Source organism: Hemicordylus capensis, chromosome 3 (genome assembly GCF_027244095.1).
Source record: "Hemicordylus capensis ecotype Gifberg chromosome 3, rHemCap1.1.pri, whole genome shotgun sequence".
Lineage (NCBI taxonomy): Eukaryota > Metazoa > Chordata > Lepidosauria > Squamata > Cordylidae > Hemicordylus > Hemicordylus capensis.
Window position 1 is genome coordinate 226,708,991 of NC_069659.1, and position 20,213 is coordinate 226,729,203.

General features: G+C 42.0%; 2 long non-coding RNA genes across 2 annotated transcripts in view; one reads left to right on the plus strand and one right to left on the minus strand.

The window, feature by feature from the left end:
* LOC128351643 (uncharacterized) overlaps positions 1–6,299 on the minus strand; it is a 115,207-nt gene extending 108,908 nt beyond the window's left edge. The window contains exon 1 of the long non-coding RNA XR_008319936.1: positions 6,220–6,299. This is a non-coding gene — a long non-coding RNA (uncharacterized LOC128351643). The remainder of the gene's footprint in view (positions 1–6,219) is intronic.
* Positions 1,226–19,983, plus strand: LOC128351645 (uncharacterized). Its single transcript, XR_008319942.1, has 5 exons — positions 1,226–1,322; positions 2,533–2,770; positions 10,686–10,838; positions 16,774–16,874; positions 19,777–19,983. It is a non-coding gene; the product is annotated as an uncharacterized LOC128351645 (long non-coding RNA).
* Positions 19,984–20,213: the final 230 nt, after the last annotated feature.

Below are 20,213 nucleotides of genomic sequence, written 5' to 3' on the forward strand. Positions count from 1 at the left end.
ATATATCACTATTCAATTTATTGATACAATTGGTGACCTGATTTTTTTAAAAAGACAAACTTACTCAAATGTTTAAAAAATTGAAATAAAATACTGAGTAATGATGGACAATTACAAAAGCTTTTCCTGTTGCATCTAAAATTAGCAATTTGTTGTGCTTAGCTGTCCAAGTCTTATGATGATGCATGGTGTCAATGTGATGTAACAATACTGAGAAATTAAACCAAAGAACATTCAGTGAGAGAAATAAATTGGTTATCATACACTTGAATTAAAGAAAGTCATCTCTTTTCAGCAAAGGGGATGCCTAGCATCTCATGTTCTGGAATTCAACTGATTAGGCAATTAAGCAGATAAGACTTCAGGCTTGAGCTTGTGCACTGGACAGACACACCACAAGCTCCAAAGTGTTGTGGTTCTGTGGAGAAATTTTATTATAAGAAGTATTTATAGGTCTTCAACCAAAAAAAAAGTTCAAAAAGCAGTTTACAGAGAAAGAAATATGATGCTCACAATTTAAAAAGAAACATAAGATAGACACCAGTAACAGCCACTGGAGGGATGCTGTGCTGAGGTTGGACAAGGCCAGTTGCTCTCCCCCTGCTAAATATAAAGGAGTCACCATGTTAAAAGGTGGCTCTTTGCTCAGTTAGCGGAGGTAACATTATAACTGTATAAGAGACTATAGGCATCTCCCAATTATTTATTTATGCAAACCCTGCCCCCCACAAAAGCCATATATCCTGTGCACAACAATCTAAATTTCAACAGAGGGTGTGCAGGGCAAGATGATGTGAGCAAATAGGAGTGAAAGCAGATGTTTCATAGAAAATGTGGGTGTTTCAGAAGGAGTGTGAAGAAAGAGAGAGAGACATTGGCACCATATACATATTCAGGCACAATACTCTAGGCATATAGAAAACATAAGGAGACGTTTGTGTGGGATAAAGAAGCATGCATTGATGTAGAGGTGTCATCTATACATTGAAAGAGGGAATTATTCTGGCAGCTCAGTTCTGGGAAAAAGGGAAAGGGCCAAAGTGCAATCAGGGAAAGCAAAGAGAAGACTTCAGTAGCTGAGGCAGGAGATTCTCTGCTCCATACTCTCTCCAATGCTTTTTAACATCTACATGAAACCGCTAGGAGAGATCGTCAGGAAGTTTGGTCTGGGATGCTATCAATATGCTGATGACACCCAGATCTATTTTTCTATACCAATTTCATCAGGAAATGGCATGACCACCCCTAAGTGCCTGCTGCCTGGAGGCGATATTGGGCTGATGAGGGATAACAGACGGAAGTAGAATCCAAACAAAACAGAGGTACTGTCTGTAGGGGGTCAGGATTCGAGAGATGGTTTAGATCTGCCTGTTCTGGATGGGGTTACACTCCTGCTAAAAGATCAAGTTCGTAGTCTGGGAGTGCTCCTGGATCCCAAACTCTCTTTGGTCTCTCAGGTTGAGGCTGTGGCCAGGAGTGCTTTTTATCAGCTTCAGCTGGTATGCCAGATACGTCCATTCTTGGAGACTAGTGACTTTAAAATGGTGGTACATATATTGGTAACCTCTAGGCTTGACCACTGTAATGCACTCTACGTGGGGCTGCCTTTGTCTGTAGTTCAGAAACTACAATTGGTACAGAATGCAGCAGCCAGACTGGTCTCTGGGTTTACCCAAAGGGATCATATATCACCAATTCTAAATGAACTGCACTGGCTGCCGATATGTTTCCGAACGAAATATAAAGTGCTAGTTATTACTCAGAAAGTCCTTAATGGCTTAGGTCCAGGGTATTTAAGAGAGCGCCTTTTCTGTCGTGAACCCTGTCGCCTATTAAGATAACCTATAGAGGTCCAGTTACAGTTGCTGCAAACCCGTTTGGTGGCTACTCAGGACCAGGCTTTTTCTGTGGCTGCCCCAGGGCTTTGGAACGTGCTCCCTGCTGAAATAAGAGCATCTCCTTCTCTGTTTGCTTTTAGGAAGACCCTGAAGATGTACCTGTTTTCCCAGGCCTTCAACTGAGACTTAATTTTTAAAAATTTAATGTATGATTAATGTTTTTATCTATTATTATTTTATAATAGTGTTTTTATCTATTATTATTTTATCTTTTTGTTAATTTTAAATGTGTTATGTTTTAAATTCTGTATACCGCCTAGAGATTTTTATACTAGGCGGTATATAAATTCAATAAATAAGTAAGTAAGAAAGTAAGCAAATAAGTAAATAAATTCTCACAACATGAACTGCCGTTTTCGCCAGAAAGATGGGAGGAAGGGGCAGCTTTTTGCTCTATAGCACAGGAAGAAGAAGTTTGGGAAGCAAAGGAGAAGGAGAAAAAGCAGTCAGTATTAAACTTCCACCTGCTATATTTCTGTATATCAGACTGCCATTGAAAGCCCAGGAACAGGAAGGAACCCTAACTGGAGGCCTTGGAGTAGCTGAAGTACATACAGGAGATAAGAACATGCACCTTCCTGTCCTGCTCTGAAAATCCTGACATTTTTTTACCCTCTGTTCCTCCTATATACAGGCACTTCCTCAAGTTATGCTGGTGTTTTCACCAAAGGATTTTGGCGCCAGTGAATATTCCTTGCATCTTTTATATCTGCATACCCAAGACAGTGTCTAAAACAGAAGAGTTCTAGCTGGATAAATCTCTGTGAACCATGTCTCCTTAATTTTTATACATCGTACTCATATGATCCATCATGCCATGCACTGAAACATAAACATCTGAAGGCTTTCCAAACACCATGACTAATGTTCCTGTGAGCAAAGTTTTAAAAGTTGATCATCCCTATCCTATTCAAAGTTAGACTGAAAACCACTGATCTCATAATGCTTAGAGAGGCTTAATTCTGCTTAGAATTGAGCTAGATGTTGCAGCATTCATTTTGTTACTCGGTGAACCTTTTAAGACAAAAACAAAAAAAACCCTGACCCTGTTCTTGTCTTGTGCCTTTTATTAGCCGGCTTGATATACAGCTTCTTCTGGCATAGAGAGAAATGGTGGGGAAAGCTTTACAAGCTTAATTTCTATGTGGCAGCAAGCTGCTGTTAAAGCCATAGGAACAAGAACAAACCTAATCCTATTTAGTCCCTTTAGTTATGAGTTATATTAGAGCATTTCCCTTAACCATTAGCTGGTGCAGTGTAGTGGCTAAGAGGCCACATTATAAATTAGGGAGTCCTGGTTTGACTCTCACCACTATTATTAGGTGGACTTTAGCAAGTCTCAGCTCCCCAGTTGCAATGGGGTGGGGGGATACTTAAACAAGGTTGTTGTAAGGATCACAGTATGATAATACATGTAATGTACTTGGAACATTTGAAAATTCTATATAAATGCTTATTAGCAGTAGTTACACACGTTGTTTGGTCTTGAAAGCTGCCAGTGGCTTCCTTTTGTAATCCATGCTTCATCCCATGTCCTGTCCTGATTATTATTCCACTTTAGGTATTTTTAGCATGAAAAGGGAGCAAAGGCTGACTTTGGGGCACATGGCAAATAGTATGTGCAGTCTATGAAAAAAAGAGAAAGTAAACATTCAAATGTGCTGTAGAAGAGTGGATTTGTTTTGTTTTTTGTTTTAAATTACACAAACGTTTTCAGGTTAGGCTTGTTTCTAGATGATTTAAGTTGAGCGTAAAGAGGTTCCATCAGACTCATAGTTGTTTAGTTTCATATCCAGAAGCTGAAATCTTTGCCAGAATTTGTGTGGTCTGAAACGGATAGAGGAAACACAGATTTTAAAAGAAAGAAAACAAAAAGTTTCCCACATCTTAAAAAAAGGGGGGGGGCGTAGGGAGTGGATGCTTTTAATATAATTTTAATTATGTTCACCTTTAAAAATATATTTAAACATATTGAAAAGTTTTTTTAAAAAATCTATTATGGAAATCTAATTCCTGCACATGGCCATTTTAATTAGCATTGTGCATTACACTTTGATGTAGAAAAAGGAGAGTTTCAGTTGTCCAAGAAAAACTAAATATTGCATATACATGTTTAAAGCCCTCAGAGAGGGAGAGAGAAAAGAAAAAGAGCTGCTGTGATTCAACTCTAGTCATGCATAAAAATGGTTCATATGTGGTTGGTGGGTTGTTGTTATTTGTTGTGCTGAGGTTTTTTGGTGTGTGTTGGGGTTTTTTTGTTTTTTGGTTTTTTGTGGCTGATGCTGGAAGGAGTTGCAGGGCCTTGATGACCTCATGATGTGATGTTGAAGAGGTCACTTATTATTCCATCAATGAATGTGTGTTTCATTTTGGAAACTCAAGTAGTCTTGAAAGCCTCTTACCTGCTGCTGGCATGGCCATTGATCCCTGAAATGAGATTGTGTGCTACTCTAGAAACTCAAGGTGTTCTGCTCTTGCTGTATATTGCTGCTAGTTTCTGAATTCCATTCTGGTCCTGAAACCTGAGCAATGATTTGATGGTGCCATTCTAGTGGAGCTTCTGTCAAAAGCAGCAAGATCCAGACTTCTGGGAAGCATGGCATATTTTCAGATAAAGCACTTTTTTGCCTAATGTGAGCTTGCACAAGGAATTGCATGAGAAGTCATATGAGTATTTATGCCTTACGGTTCTTTGGCTAGCTTATACCACTATTTTCTGCCTGCATGAGGGACAAAATGTACATGGGTCCCTCCCTCTGAAATTTAATGTTTCTTAATTTAAATGTTGTTGTACCCTTCTGGTTCAGCACAATTCCAGCTTACCAAATTTCTACAGCTGTCCCCACCCTCCATCCTACCTTCTTCCAAGACCCCTGTGGAAGCTGGAATGGAAGAAACCAGGTTCAAATGAGGTTTTCAGTGTCTCCTTGTTCTCTTAATAAATCACTAGAAGCAAATTCTGCTCTACACATTGAATTATTCCCCTTTTCTCCCACCTGATTGTCCAAAATAGCTTGGCTGCAATTTTATGCATTCTTTCTTGGGAGTAAGTTTCATTTAACTTAGTGGAAGTTACATATTTACTTGTGAGTATCTAGTCTGCTTTTGTGACCTGCCTTTTTATTTCTTCCTTTTTCTTGTTTTTATAACACAAATTATAACACTGCCCACACTGCTAACTCCAACAAAAGTGACATTACCAAAACATAAAATAATGTATAATGCTCTTCTATAGTGTGTGTGTCCTGGAACATAGGAATCTGCCTTATACTGAGTCAGACCATTGGTCCATCTAGCTCAGTATCGTCTACACAGACTGGCAGCAGCTTCTCCAAGGTTACAGGCAGGAGTCTCTCCCAGCTCTATATTGGAGATGCCAGGGAGGGAATTTGGAACCTTCTTCATGCAAGCATGTAGGTGCTCTTCCCAGAGCAGCTCCATCCTCTAAGGGGAATATCTTACAGTGCTGTCATGTAGTCTCCCATTCAAATGCAAACCAGGGCAGAACCTGCTTAGCAAAGGGGACAATTTATGCTTGCTACCACAAGAGCAGCTTGCCTTTGATCAATCTGAATAAAGATTGTTGAGGAGGAACTGCTAAGCAGTGGGACAGATATATGGTGAAAGACGACTTCTGACCACTAAAACAAAGAGGTTTGGGGGGGGTGGGGCGGTGGGGAGGTAGGATATGACTACTGCTTCATATTCAGAGTTTCCCCCTTTGCTGCTTACAGTGGTCTCAGACTTACAGAACTTCTGAGTGTACCTAGACATGCTAGATATCAATACAATTTATTTTTCTATCTTCAGATTAGAACTAATTACATCAGGATATGGGTGGGGGTATACAATTGCATGCACATCCCACTAAAAATAATGAAGTGTGGACATGCCCATGACTGCATGCATCCAACATGGTTCCTGATCCAGAAAGAGATCTGTTCATGGAATCCTATTCCTATGCACAGATCTCCTGGACTGATTTGAGGTGAGCCCATTCAGTCACCACTAGCTGGAAATTGGGGTGGGGGTGGGACAGGAAAGTAGTCAAAGAAAACAGCAAAAGGTTTTTTAAAAATAATAATGAAGAAGTTGATGGAAATAGTTGTCTCCTGTATTGGAAGCACATGACCAAATTTTATGAGATCTCTGCTCCCATGTTCAGAGAACATTCAAAAGCAACCATTTCCACAACATTCTCCAGTCTGTCTTTATCTTTTTCTCCTTCTCTTGTCTTTTCTTTCCCCTGTCTTTGAGCCCTTTTTCACAATCAGAGAAAGGGCTCTTCAGGGATGAGGGGAGGAGGCCCAGAAATGCTTACCTCCCCCACAGACGATCCGTTCCTTTTGGCTGGGCGAGCAGATCACTTGCCAAGACGGTCGCCGGCTGCTACTGGCAGCGGGGAGGTTTGGGGATTGGGAGGCCCCCAGAACTCCCATAATGCACTGCGTGAGGGCATGGTGCATTATGGGGAGATTCTTGATGCAGGCCGGGAGGTGTGTAGGTGTGTGGGTGCTGCATGAAGCTGCTTTCCGGGCAACCTTGCACCCCAAACCTGGGCTAAGTGGTGGGCTCCCTAAGCAGATTTGCCGCTGCGTAGCCACCAGGAGCCGCACCTGGCGGTACACACAAGCAACCCAAACCGGGCTGGACTTCCTTAGCCTGGTTTTGGATGCACGTGTGAATAGCTTATTTGTGCAATTGGTAATATGTCTTGCATATTTTTTTAAAAAAATCAGCAATAATAAATTTAAAATATTCATGTCTCACACTCCTCTTCAGACAGTGGAAGTGCTCAGTAATTTTTATCCCTTTTGAAAGTTTAGCTTTTTGTGAAAACATAACCCGGGGGCTAGATTCTTTCAATAATCTGATACTTGTATGAACACAGAAAACTGCTTACACTAAGTCAGATACTGGTCTATCTATCAGTATTCTCTATACCAGGGTTCACAACCTTAATCCTCCTGGAAATGTTGGACTACAACTCCCATCATCCCTTACTGGCCACTGTGGCTGGGGATGATGGGAATTGTAGGTCAACAACAGCTGGAGGGTCAAAGTTATGCAGCCCTAGTCTAGACTGGCTGGCAGTAGCTCTCCAGGGCTTCAGCCAGGGGTCTTTCCCAGCACTCTCTGGAGGTGCCAGGGATCGAACCTAGGACTTAGCATATGCAGCTCAGTTGCTTTATCACTGAGCTATGGCTGCTCACAGCTTCCAAGGCTGGTCAAAAAAATGATATACAATGGCTTTCTACAATGATGACTTCATCGGCTGAATTTCCTCCTGCTATACAGCTATTAAAGGTCCAGGAACTCGGGAAATATGGAAACTCTAAAAACAAGGAGCATATGGAATTGGTTTCCACATTGGGACCAGTATCAGAGGTTGGGGCCCTGGAAAAGCCCCACTGCTGATTTTTCAGACCATTTCTATGCCCATCATTTGGTGGTGGTGGTGGTGGTGGTAAAGCAGCTTTCTCAGGTCCCACAGGAGGAGGCCCATGAAGGGTAATTTGTCAATGGCCCTTTGAAACCAGCCCTGCCCACATTGAAACACATTACTTGATGTCACTTGATATTTATTACCTGCTGGTGATGCTACTGAATTATACTGGCACAGTTGTGCTGGTATAGTTAAGATGGAGAGTAATTTCAACATTCCACCATTATAAGCCCTGAACATATTATTGCTTATAAAATCAAAACAATTTGTCCAATCTGCCTATCCATCAGCACACATTCACCAGGTGACAAGAGACACCTCCCCTGCAACGTTGGTGAAGATCTGTTGGGAAATGGCTTAGATAGAGCAGTCAGGGGCGTAGCCCCTATTGTGCGTATGAGTTCAAAAAACCTGGGCTGCCAATGATAGGGGCTGCTGAAGCCTCTAGGGGTGTCTGGCTCAGGCTCCAGAAGAGCCCCAAATAAACCCCCCAGCCCCACTCCCCAGCCCCAAATGAACCCCCCAGCTACTAAGAGCCCCGAGTGAGTGCTTGCCCATCCTTTTCAGGCAGCGTTTGCTGCCTGAAAGCATCTATTCCCCCTTTCTCTACCTCCAGACAGGGAAGGGCTCGCTCAGGCTCTTTGGAGCTCAAGGCCACGCCCCTTTTGTGCATGACATCATACTCCAAAGAGCTAGAGCAAGCCCTTCCCTGTCATTTCAGGCAGCACTTGCTTCCTCTCAGGAGGAAAAGAAAGGGGGAATAGATGCTTTCAAGCAGCAAACGCTGCTTGAAAAGGATGGGCAAGCGCTTGCTCGTGGGCGGAGAAGGGATTTCTCTTGGGCCATGTCCAATGCATGTGACGTTACACGCATGGGACGTCATCAGAGGGGCCGCCGGGTGGGGCTGGACCCAGGCCACCACTCGGCTGGCTCCACTCCTGAGAGCAGTTTAAAGTTTTTCTCTTTTGAGCAGCAGTTTAAAGGGTTAGTGACATTCTTTTGGACTCAGGAAGAGGTATTTAAATGGATTTGTAGTCCATTTGCATAGTTTCAGCCTCTATACTGGAAGCCAGAAAAGTGCCTTTTATATATCCACCCGGGACCCAATCGATGGTTATCTTACAATTGATCCTTAAAGTTGTATTTTAAGAGGCTGGAAAATGCATCCTTACTGCTAAAAGAGTCTGTAATGTAACGTGTGCTGTAAAGTCAGTGTTGACTCCTGGTGACCACAGAGCCCTGTGGTTGTCTTTGGAATAATACAGGAGGGGTTTACCATTGCCATCTCCCACCCAGTATGAGCAGGGGCGTATCTATGGTAGGGCAGGCAGGGCACGTGTCCCGAATGCCACTTGAAGGGGGCGCCATTTTCTAAAATTAAAAAATTAAAATAATGGCTGCTGAAAACAAAATGGCCACCGTGCATGCTCAAATGGCCTCTGTGAGGCCCTAGGCCATGCCAGGCCTTGCAGAGGTCATTTGAGCATGCATGGCAGCCATTTTGTTTTCAGCGGCCATTTTTTTTAAAAAAAATTATTTTATCTTTTAAATGGCCACTGCACATGCTCAGATGGTCCCTGTGAGGCCCTAGAGGGGCCACGGGGGAGGGGGAACCTTTGAAGACCCCCCCCGTGCCTTTAGGAAGCCCCCCAAAGGGGCTACAGGTAATTTTTTTCTTTAAAAATTAATATAATATAAGTCACTGTACACATATTCAGATTGGCACTATGTACAGAGAATCGGGGCTTGTGAATACTGATCTGAAGCTTATGAGCTAGGATTGTATTCATTTGCTCTTACTTTGCTTCTTGTGATAAGTGAGTTAAATGTGATGTCTTAATAATATGGCTATTAATGGTGAGTTTGTCTTTGAATCAGTGTGAAATCCTTAGTATTAAGGTCCACTGGGAGTTTCCTGCTCACTTTCGCTCATTTTAACTGTCTTTCTGAAATACTAGAATATATTCCAAGCAGTGACACAGTTTATTCTGCATATCCTTTAATTATTTTCAGAGTATCTGGGAAAAGTCAAATTCTCCATTTATTTGTATTTATTTATTTGTTTGTTCGATTTTTAGACCGCCCTTACAAAATAGCTCAGAGTGGTTCACAAACATCATTTTAAAAACTTATGTAATAGTGATGCTACAATGCATAGTAGAAAATTAGACAGGCACTTCTGTTTAGTTTTCCAAGTACACCTCCACATAGTCTTTGGGTATTTCATGAGCCCCAGCATACTGAAATTTGTAGTTTTCCAGCATTTTTTGGTCTGGCTAAGTCCACTGCTAAATAGCAATAGCAATAGCAAATAGTTTTTGAAATATTAAAAGATTAACGAGCTTAACTTGTATTTTTGAGCTGATATTATGGTAAAGTTATCTGAAAGATGGGTGTCAGATGTTTGGACAGGGGGCGCAATTTCAGTGCTTGCCCTGGGAACTATTTTCCCTAGATATGCCTCTGAGTATGAGATGATGCCTTTCAGCATCTTCCTATATTGCTGCTACCTGGTATAGGTGTTTCCCATAGTCTGGGAAATATGTCACTGTCACTATTACTGAATCCACTAATTTCATTTAATTGTGTTTTTTCAGGTGGGGTTATATGAATTTATCTTAGTTGAAGGTTTTACAAAGTTTTTGGTGTTCAACATCAGGAAGTTCTACTTTGTTGTTTGAGTAAGCTCTTCCCCATAGTGTCTAATCAGATTTTCCTTAAAAATAAATAAATAAATAAATAAATCTGGAAATTAAGTAATACAAAAACCTTTGGTTTAAGATGAGAGTTAAGATGCTTTACATTTTCATGTCCTCTAAAAATAATGGAAATTGCAAGTTAAGGTGCCCATCATAACTTCCATGCCATATAATATGTAAATACTTTGTACAGTCCGGTATAGGATGGCGATTTTAGAAATTAGGCTCCATGCATCCACACTTTGCCTTGGTCTTTCAGTTGGACTATGGGCTGGGGAGGGATGCATTCAGGCAGACATTTAACAGGAGCAGTTTCCCTAATCACTTCCTAGAGATGTCCCTGATGAATTTCTGCCTGATGCAACTCTGATCAAGGCAGTGTGTGGGAGCATGGAGCCTCATTTGTAAAGCCAACTTCATATACCAGACTACACAAAGTCTTTACAGTTTATATGGCACGGAAGTTAAGATGGGCACTTTAACTTGCAATTTCCATTCTTTTTAGAACATGAGTGAAAATCTTAAACTGAAGGTTTCTGGATTACTATAGGTGAATCAATCCAACTGAAAAGCATGGTGTTTTGAGGTTAGGAAAGTCCTGTGTGTGGATTCGCTATGATCACTCATTTGTACATTATGCAGGTCGCCACTCACCACCTGAAGCATAGCCATCAAGTGCCAAGCTATAAAGAACAGCGGGACAGAAACAAAATGGCGGAGATGAGAAGCACCAACCTTAATGGCTACACTTTAATTTACTACTACTACTTCTTGCTGGCTTTAATAACTGCTTGAGTGAGTATCAGTTTTCCCATTACCCATCTGCCTGTCCATTAAACAGTTTTTCTTTATAGCAAACAGTTTCCAAAGCTTTGCATATAGAGATATGACACAATGAAAGTACTGTAGGGCCATTTTTACACTATATTCATTCAGTAAGTTGCAGTTGAAACTTTACAATTCAAAGCCTTGTATAGTTTCCTCATTTAAAAAAAGAAAGTATCGACCTTTGGTTGTTATGATTAAAATATACGACCCCGACAGAAGAGTTAATGCAGCTGCTTTGTTCTCCTTGCTCTCTGTGTTGCAGTTTTCTTGATCCTGGCCCTAGAAGTCCTTGCGGTCATCGGCATTTTCCCCAGATACTTTAACTTAATGCACATCATCTTCTTTAGCCATTAAGCAAGCAAAAGGAGTGAATGGAACCAGATTTCAGCTCTGGGACAGAAAAACATCCAGTAAAGTTAACAGTGTAATGAAAAAGCTCCAGCCTTTTAGTCTAAGTAAAGGTTGATGATATGGAATTTTTTTTAAGGGTCTAACTACACATTACATTAAGCTCATCATCAATAGAAGGGCTTAACACCAGAAACCCCATCTTTGGTAGACAGCAATTGTGGGGGCCTGATATGGCCAGGGACTGTGGCACACAAGGGGATGCATTAGCAATTTCTCTCTGAAGCATTTACATGATGAAAACCAGCACCCTCTGGTTTTGCCCATTCCCACAGAATAGGTGCCACTGTTGAAAAGGTCCTGCTCCTTATACTAACCTTCCAAATAAAACTCAGTTGGTGGGGGAACCTCTGATGTCGGCTGGAGTCCATGATAGGGGAAATATGGAGATGGTAGCCTTTAAGGAGCTGCCACTTCTAAGAAACTGTTAAAGGCAGGTGCACCTCTCCTTCTTTGCAGGTGGTAGTTATCCTAACAATAGAAACTTCATTTAATTTGTTTTTTATTTCTGATCCTGCAGAACTCCTGGATACCAGAGTCCTGCAGAGATATCTCCAAGTTTCTCCTCAGCACACCCAGACACACACACATATAGACATGTGCGCACACAAACACACACTTTTTTTGTATATCATAGGGAAAATATATTTACCAGCAGAGGCACACAACTAATCTGTCAATACATTTTAGGATTGCCAGGTTGCAGTCAGGAGAACCAGATTTTTCCCATGTTATAGCAGTAAAGTGTACAGCTCCTGTAATTACTGCCTGTTCTTTTCTAGGTTCTTCCACTCACCCTCATCTGCTGCTGGATAATATAGAAGCCATCATGGTGGCAAAGGAGGAGGGTGGGCAGGAAGACCAAGGAAGGAATAAAGTGGAAGGTGCAGCAACTACAATCTCCCCCTTACTATTAAAGGGAAAGTTGGGTTCTCTGGATTGCAATCTGGCACCCCTAGCATGTTTAGTGGTGGCTTTTAAATATATATATTAACTCTTGTTTTAATTATTAAATTCAAATCTAAAAACTAAGCAAAAACCCACCAAAAAACACAGCCCATTTATCTTTGGAGGAGAAAGAGCAGAAAATATACACAGAGCAGCATCCAGCTATGTGTAGGCAAAACCCCAAACAATTGCAACAGTATGGTGTGCCCTAATGTTTCCCCTACAGGTATATTTGCACAGGCACACACTTGGTGAGCCTTTTCTGGGTGCCACAGCTTTGACGAGCTTCACTTATCTGCCAGCATTCCCTGTCAGAAGGGCCCTCTAGGTTGGCGGCACAACCAAGAGGTTTATCAGGCATCTGGCTAGTGAGCTGTGCTTGGCTTGATGAGTCACCAGCTGGGCAGGCCTGTTCTGTGGCTTACACTATCCAACACTGCTAGCATTTTGTATCGGACATCAAACACGTGCGCATTTGACATTTGGGTTTCATTTGACGTTTGGGGGAGAGTAACTGGCCCTATCCACGCCCAGCACAGGTACTTCCAGTGACTGTTGCTGGTGTGTGTCTTATGTTTCTTTTTAGAATGTGAGCCCTTTGGGGACAGGGAGCCATCTTATTTGTTTGTTATCTCTCTTTGTAAACCGCCCTGAGCCATTTTTGGAAGGGCGGTATAGAAATTGAATTAATAATAATAATAATAATAATAATAATAATAATAATATTTGGACAGAAACCCCACATTGAAAATTTGTGGGAGGAAGGCTTTCTTGCTGAAAATAGTATGACAGGATACACTGAAGACCTTCTACAGAGTAAATCTCAGGACATACACAGTGGCTTTAAATATAGCACCTTGGCAGCATATTAAAGAATAGGCTCTCGTCGCTATTGTTATGGTCGCCTTTCTTTGCTTCCAGCACTTCACCTTCCCACACAGAGCTGTGCAAATAATAAACTGTATTTTTCTCGACATGATAAAAGTGGAGGCGAGCAGAAACAATGAATGGAGTGCTGATAGTGGTATAAATGTATGACAATGCTGTTTGGGGTTGCCCCACCCTCTCTGACTAGCCACTGAAGGTAAGAAAGCAAACTGGAATATGGTGGCCTATTCCCCATAAGAGTGCATCTCAATGCCAGAAAGCATTTTGGGATTCAGCTATTAAGGCCTCCACAAAGGGTGCCTCGACTCCTGTCAACATCTTGCCCCTTGGATGGAAAGCTACCACCGAGGGACAGTGTGTCCAACATACATTACCTGCCACCAAATGATGTCCTTCATAAGAAAACGCATCTCAGCTTGGGCCGCTCACAATCACTGCAAGATGAGATGAGACCATCTGTCTCAATTGTTAAGAAGTGTTTGGCCCCCATATTATTCTATCTGTCATGTACCCTTCAGGTTCCCAAAGAATCCCTGTCTCATACATCATTATTTCCTACAAAGGTTGAAAGCCCCCTGAGGGGCTCCTTCCTACTCACTGCCCCACCCTTGATGTCCAAGTACCTTTCCCCACAGTGACAAGAACGAAACTCCTTGGTGCAAAGAAGCCATCTGCATACCAATTAAAATCTCTCCAAGCATGAGGGTGGATGTTGAAAGGGAAAGAAAAGCTTGCATATAAATCTGAGCCAAGTTCCAATGAATGACTGCAGATCTCAATGCAGTTAAATGCTTAAACGCAGCAAAGATCACGAGTACTGGAAGAAATGGAAAAGAGGAATTTAGATGGCAATAGGAAAGCAAACCAGCCTGTTTTTAGGCACAATATATGTGACTTTTCTTTTGCCCTTTGGTGACATTAAGTTTATTTATTTGAGCATTTTTTGCCATTTTTTTGAAATAAAACCACTAAAGTGGCTCACAATCAATTGAGAACAAGATAAATGCTATTAAAAACAACAATATAGAAGCATAGAACAGCCAAAAACATAATCAAACATAGAGTCCTATTTTGGCCACAGGTTGTTGCCTGTATTATGCATGCAAGGCAGAATGTCAACTGATGATTCTTCCAGCTTGAGAAACTGCTCAACTGTGCTGCTTTAAAATCTAGCTCTCAAGGAATGCTTAGTTTAGGGCCCAACTAGCTGTTAGAATGGATGTGTGGCTGCCATTGGCCCTCATCCCCTTGGTAATAACTAGTTAAAAAACCATGAGACATGACATGTTCAACATTTCTTCTCCTATGCAAGAAGTAGAGGAAACACATGCAAGAAGTAGGGGAAAGTAACAGCCAAATGTGCCCTGTAACACCATTAGGCTCTTATAAGAGAAAAAATACTTCAGAACCAGGATTCTCAAGCTCAGGTCCCCAGATGTTGTTGGACTACAACTCCCTTCATCCCCAGACACAGTCATCTCCACCCTCCTATCACCCCCAGCCCTTCAGCCATTGTGGCTGAGATAATAAGGCTACTCTCACAACTGCTTGAAAGCGGGCTAAGGGAGCCCAGCCCACTTCTGAGTAGTCGTGAGCAGCACCGAGAGCCGCTCAGCTCCTGGCTGCTAGCCCTCCTAATTACCCCTCCCCTTAAATGAGGTTACCGCTAACCCCGTTTCCCTGATCATGAGTTGCCACCGTGTGACTCCATACCATGGCGACTCATGAGGAGCCCTCCTAATTACCCCTCCCCTTAAATGAGGTTACCGCTAACCCCGTTTCCCTGATCATGAGTTGCCACCGTGTGACTCCACACCATGGCGACTCATGAGGAGACCGCTGTCCAGGAAGCTACAACAAGCCTCCCAGCATGGCGGGGGCCTCCCCTGGATGCCCCGCACACTTGCGTGGAGCATCCTGGGACTTCTGGGGGCCGGGCAGCCCCGGATCCCCAAAGCCCCAACTGGCTCCGTGACGGAGTCGGTAATCGTGTAGGTGGCCGATCCAGCCGCTCAGGGAGGAGGCAGCGATCGTCTGCAGGAAGGTAAGCACTTTTGGGCTTCCTCCCCACAGAAGGGGGTAGTCTACAGGAGCGATCGTGTGGATCGATTCATTGGATGCTGTAGTCCAACAACATCTGGAAACTCAAGTTTGAGAACTCCTTCTTTAGAAAATCCTCAGAGGCATATGGAGAACATCTTGTGAACATTTTGATTGCAATTCTAATGACTTAGGAAGCCTGTCTTCATGAGTGTCTATGACTTACCCACATGAAACCTTGCATGCTCACCCATCCAAAGCAGAGTCCCTTATCTGGCTGTGAACCTATGCCCTTGTACCTTTTGCTCCGTCTCCTTTTGTTGTTGCTGTTCCTCTTAACTGGATATGTGCATTTTTTATTTGTGTTGCTTGTCAGTTTGTGAATATTGCTGTTGTTGGGCCTAGATCTCTTTTGACACAGCTTGACTAGGAAAACAAGTTGGGGGTCTTATTTATTACATTTCTACATCCCACACTATTCTTGGGGATCCCCTGACCCTTAGAATTGACTTTTCAGGGGGCTACAGGTTGCAGGACAGTTGGTAAGCCCCATTCCATGAGCCGTGCATTGCTTGTGATTCTTTGGATCCAAGCCATTGGTTCCTATCCAGCTGAGCTGTGGACAACTAGTTGCACATAAGAAGTGATGACCCTGGACATGCATCCCCATTCACATCAAGAACCAAGACAGCCACTTCAGCTGGGCTTAAATGAGCATCAGAATGCTCATCCAAGATGCACATCTAGAAGCACATCTGTACATCTAGAGGCACATCTGTACTAGCCACAGGCTTTTAAAGCTACTTATGCACAAATACCTATCCTGCTGGATCAGGAAAAATGTTTTTCTGTTGCTACAGTCAATGGCTAAAGAGGCAAAGGTTTGCCTGTATCATGATTGCACTTGCTTGCAATAAGCCCCTTGATATCCTCCTTGTTTTGGCCCATTGAAATGCTTAATAGATGGAATATTCATAATTAACTTGCCTAAAAAGGTGGCAGCCCTTCTCTCCAAATAAATGTCACCATTTTTCACACTCTCCGATTGTAGTTGTTTTCATGGCCCTGTTATTGCTACTTTGCTTTTTAAAAGCATAGACAGAAGAAAATCTGTTATCTTTCAGAGTCCTTTAAATCTGTTATATAAATACCTAATTATGGGCTCCTTCAGCTGGGTATAATTTACTTGGTGGTTTATAACAGCTGCACTGGAGCTATTATGGTTTATCATTTAAACACCTAATTAGGGGGTTCTTAATTAATGGATTCTTCAGTCAAGGGATCCTTGGCAGCCACTGCAAAAATGGATACATTTTGTTGGACTGAAAACAGAGGGGAACATCACCATCATTTAAAGTCACCCCTCCCCACAAACAGCCATTGTAGCACCAGAGAAACTGATCTGTGCCTGTAAAATCCAACTCTAAAGTCCATAAACTGAGAATTCTCATTTTCTAGCACTTTCTTTATAGAAATTGTATATTTGGGCTCTGTACACAGATGTGGACAGCAGTTGAAGCATTGGAAGCATGATGGCATGTTTTGGATTGGGAGGCTGTATGAATCGTCTTGCAATTTGCCAGCATGACAGTGTAAAGGAATGTCGTTTCTTTTGCAGTGAGCAAAGCAAAGCTACTCAACTTCAACACTGAAGATATTTATTCTGGGTTTTTTAAAAATTTAATGTATACCCCACCTTTCTTCAAAACTGAATTCAAGGTGACTCATTACATGATTTAAAAACAATAATAAAATGCAATAGCAAAAGGGGGGCGGCAAAAAACAGGCAAAGACCAAAAACTAAAACAATTAGAGAGAGAAAGCATTCCATTGTAATCATCACAGGAAGTGCAAAAGGGGGTAGTGATAAAGTCAAGTCTTCAGAAAATCAACAGATTAGGCACCAGTTGAATCTTCCAAAGGAAGAAGTTCCATAAGGAGGGGGTTACCACAGAAAAGACCTTTTCCACATGGCCACCAACCGCACTTCAGAATGATGTAGCACATACAGGAGGGACTTCCTGAAGGTTCTTAAGGAGAATTCATGCTCACGTGGGAAGACATGCAATCAGTGTTGGAAGTGATGGACTTTGCACTGTCTCTTGTCTCAAAGACAGTGGAGGACAGACTAGTGAGTCAGAGGGCTAGAGGGTCAAGACACCAGTCATCCCTTCTCTACTGCTCTGACACTATCCCATGTAGATTGCTATTCTCAGGGACACTTCCTTCCTTCCTGCTTTTGCACTTCCTCTTACCCTCTCTTCCTGTTCCTTGACAACATGCAAGCTCCTCTGTCCCTGCACCATGTGTGCAGAGATTCAGAATCCATCTGCATTCAGCTAGCTAGCTAGATTAGAGATCCTAACTCCTCACTTTCCTATCTAGAATGGAGTTCTCTATTAAGTGCCATATATATTGATTTGAAACTATGAACTGGCTCCAAGTTACTTTACTCTCAGCATACAGGCATGCCAAACTAAATCCTGCTATGTTGTGCCTCTGTGCACTCTGCTGTAATGAAAAAGGGATTCTCTTACCAGAGAGAATTCCCAACAACCAGAAACGCACTATTTGCACAGTACAGAAGAAATTGCAGCTGGGGATTATAAGGAGCTGCAGTCCAATCAGAGCCTGAGAACCTCGGCTGGCCACTTTTGTCTTAGATCGCTTGTTTTCTCTCCTCATCTTCTCCCCTTTTCTCCACAATTTATTTTATTTTGGCTTCAAGACTTAGATTTTTTTTGTAATGAATGGTATGCCCATTAAGACTTGAGCAATTATGCCCTCACCTCTAAAATCAAAGTCAGAATTCACAAATACACTGAAACATCAAACCCCTAAACTGAGAATGCAAAGTTTGTACTCTGCAATGGAGGGAGTAAGGGGCACTGAAGAGTCTGGCTAGCTACCAATCCTGCTAGTAAATTCAAGGCTTGGAAGGATCTAAGGTATATACCCGGAAGATGTCACTGATACATTTTTTTAATATATTTTTATTTTAAAAAAATAAATTGACTATGCTTGAGATGATCTGAATTGGGATGTGTCAGCCCAGATCACATTGCCTTTAAATGATGCAGTGACAAAGCCATAAGCTTTTATTTGCTTCGAGATAATATAAATCAGCTATTGGAAATCTGTATCATTAGCGCCATTGCTTTCCAGTGAGAAATGGCTGTAAGTAATGGACGAGTCTTTCCACCTCATCCTCTTCCTAGAACACAACATATGTTGAGTTGATCAATACTCTGATCCAAGCTAGTGATGAGAGTGACAGATGTAGGTATTTTGTTATCTGAAGCTTGGGCACAATACACCTTTGAAAGAAAAAGAATAAATGAGTAAAAATACTGAAATTCTCTGGGGCCCACGTAACTTTATGAGCCTCACGGTTCTCCAAGTGTATTGCTAGCTTCCTTAAGGAGGCAATGGCATTAGCTAGAGCAGTAATATATCTTAGAGCTGATCTATGCAAATACATGGTGCAGTCTTCTTGTAGGTGGACGACTGCATGTTTAAACAAAAACCCTACACTTAATTTCCCCCAACCCCCAACTCTCTACTTGATTTGCTTTCTAAGGACTCTTTTTCTGCAGGGATTTTAAAAAAGAGGGTACATTCAAACATTCAATTCCCGTGGTGGTTGTTAAAGCAACATTTTAGCATTTATATAATCCTTTTGAGTGTTTGAAGTGTTCTATAGCCCTTACAATAGGAGGTCATCAGCATTATTATCCCCATATTATGGGCTGGGGACAGAGGGCTGAGGATGGTGACTTTATCTTTCAGTCCTAGTCTCTTTTACCACTGTGCAACATGAGTTGAGAGTTGCTGTTTGGTGAAGCCCTGACTCTTCCACCAGGCCCCTGAGGTGCTAGATGCGGCATGTTATTTTCTGACTGCTTTACAACAAGCTGTATTGATGTCGCAATGCATTTCCATTTGCTATGTTGTTGTATTGTGTTTGGTTTTTTTGCTTTTAATATACTGTGAGACACTTCGTGCCATAAGCTGCAGGAAAAGCAGGGCATTCGTTTTAATAAATAAATGTTTAAATTGGTGGTTAGGATCCCCACAACTAAAGGAATGGGGGACATCTACCATTAGCTACTCATAGAATCCAGAGGAGAGAGTTGTGGTATGCAAAGACAAAACAGTGGAGCTGAATTTTTCAGAGAGGGCACGCCCTCAACTCCTGCCTGCAGTCTCCCAGTGGCATCTGGTGGGCCCACTGTGTGAAACAGGATGCTGGACTAGATAGGTCATGGGCCTGATCCAGCAGGGCTGTTCTTAATTAGGAATATTACTGTTTTAATGAGATAGATATTATTTACAGAGAGGCAAGAGCAGACTACCTTCTGTGCTCTTGCTGCTGGCTGTTTGTTAGCCCCGCCTCTACTCCAGGACTGGAATAAAGGTTACTAAAGCCCCATTCAAAAGCTGGCCTGGATCAATAAATGGATTAACAAAAACATTACACTCCTGAAAGGGAATTAGTTTGTCATGGTACATTTTCTGCAGTGAGTGATCTGGTTCAGTCGTCCTAGAATCAGATGGCTCAGGTTTCCTGATTACTTCTTTCAAATGTTCTGTCTTTGACTCTCATTTTGATTCCCAATAGATGATTGCCAAGAGGTCCAGAATCCCTAGGATTGCCATGTTCTAAACCTTATTGAAGACATCTCTGTGCCGCCAGGCATTTGCCCTTTAATTTTTTGTTGGTTTTTGTTTGTTTGTTTTTAAAATCTCGGATGCTGTTCTTGTTTATACACCGACCTGTCTGTAAATTGAGCGGTATATTAAATCTCTTAATAAATAAATAATAAATATTCAAGCTTCCCAAATTTGGGTGGCCTAATTTGCATATTATGCAAATGGTGCAGCAACTAATTTGCATTTTGTTTGTTTGTTTGCTTGCTTGCTTGCTTGCTTGTTTGGCAGATTTGTATACTTTCCCCTCCTTCTCTGCCCTCCCATGTGATCGGATCCAGAGTAAAATCCGGGTAGTGCATTTGAAATTCATGTAAGTCCTGGTGGAATTTAGCAGCTGGGTGGCAG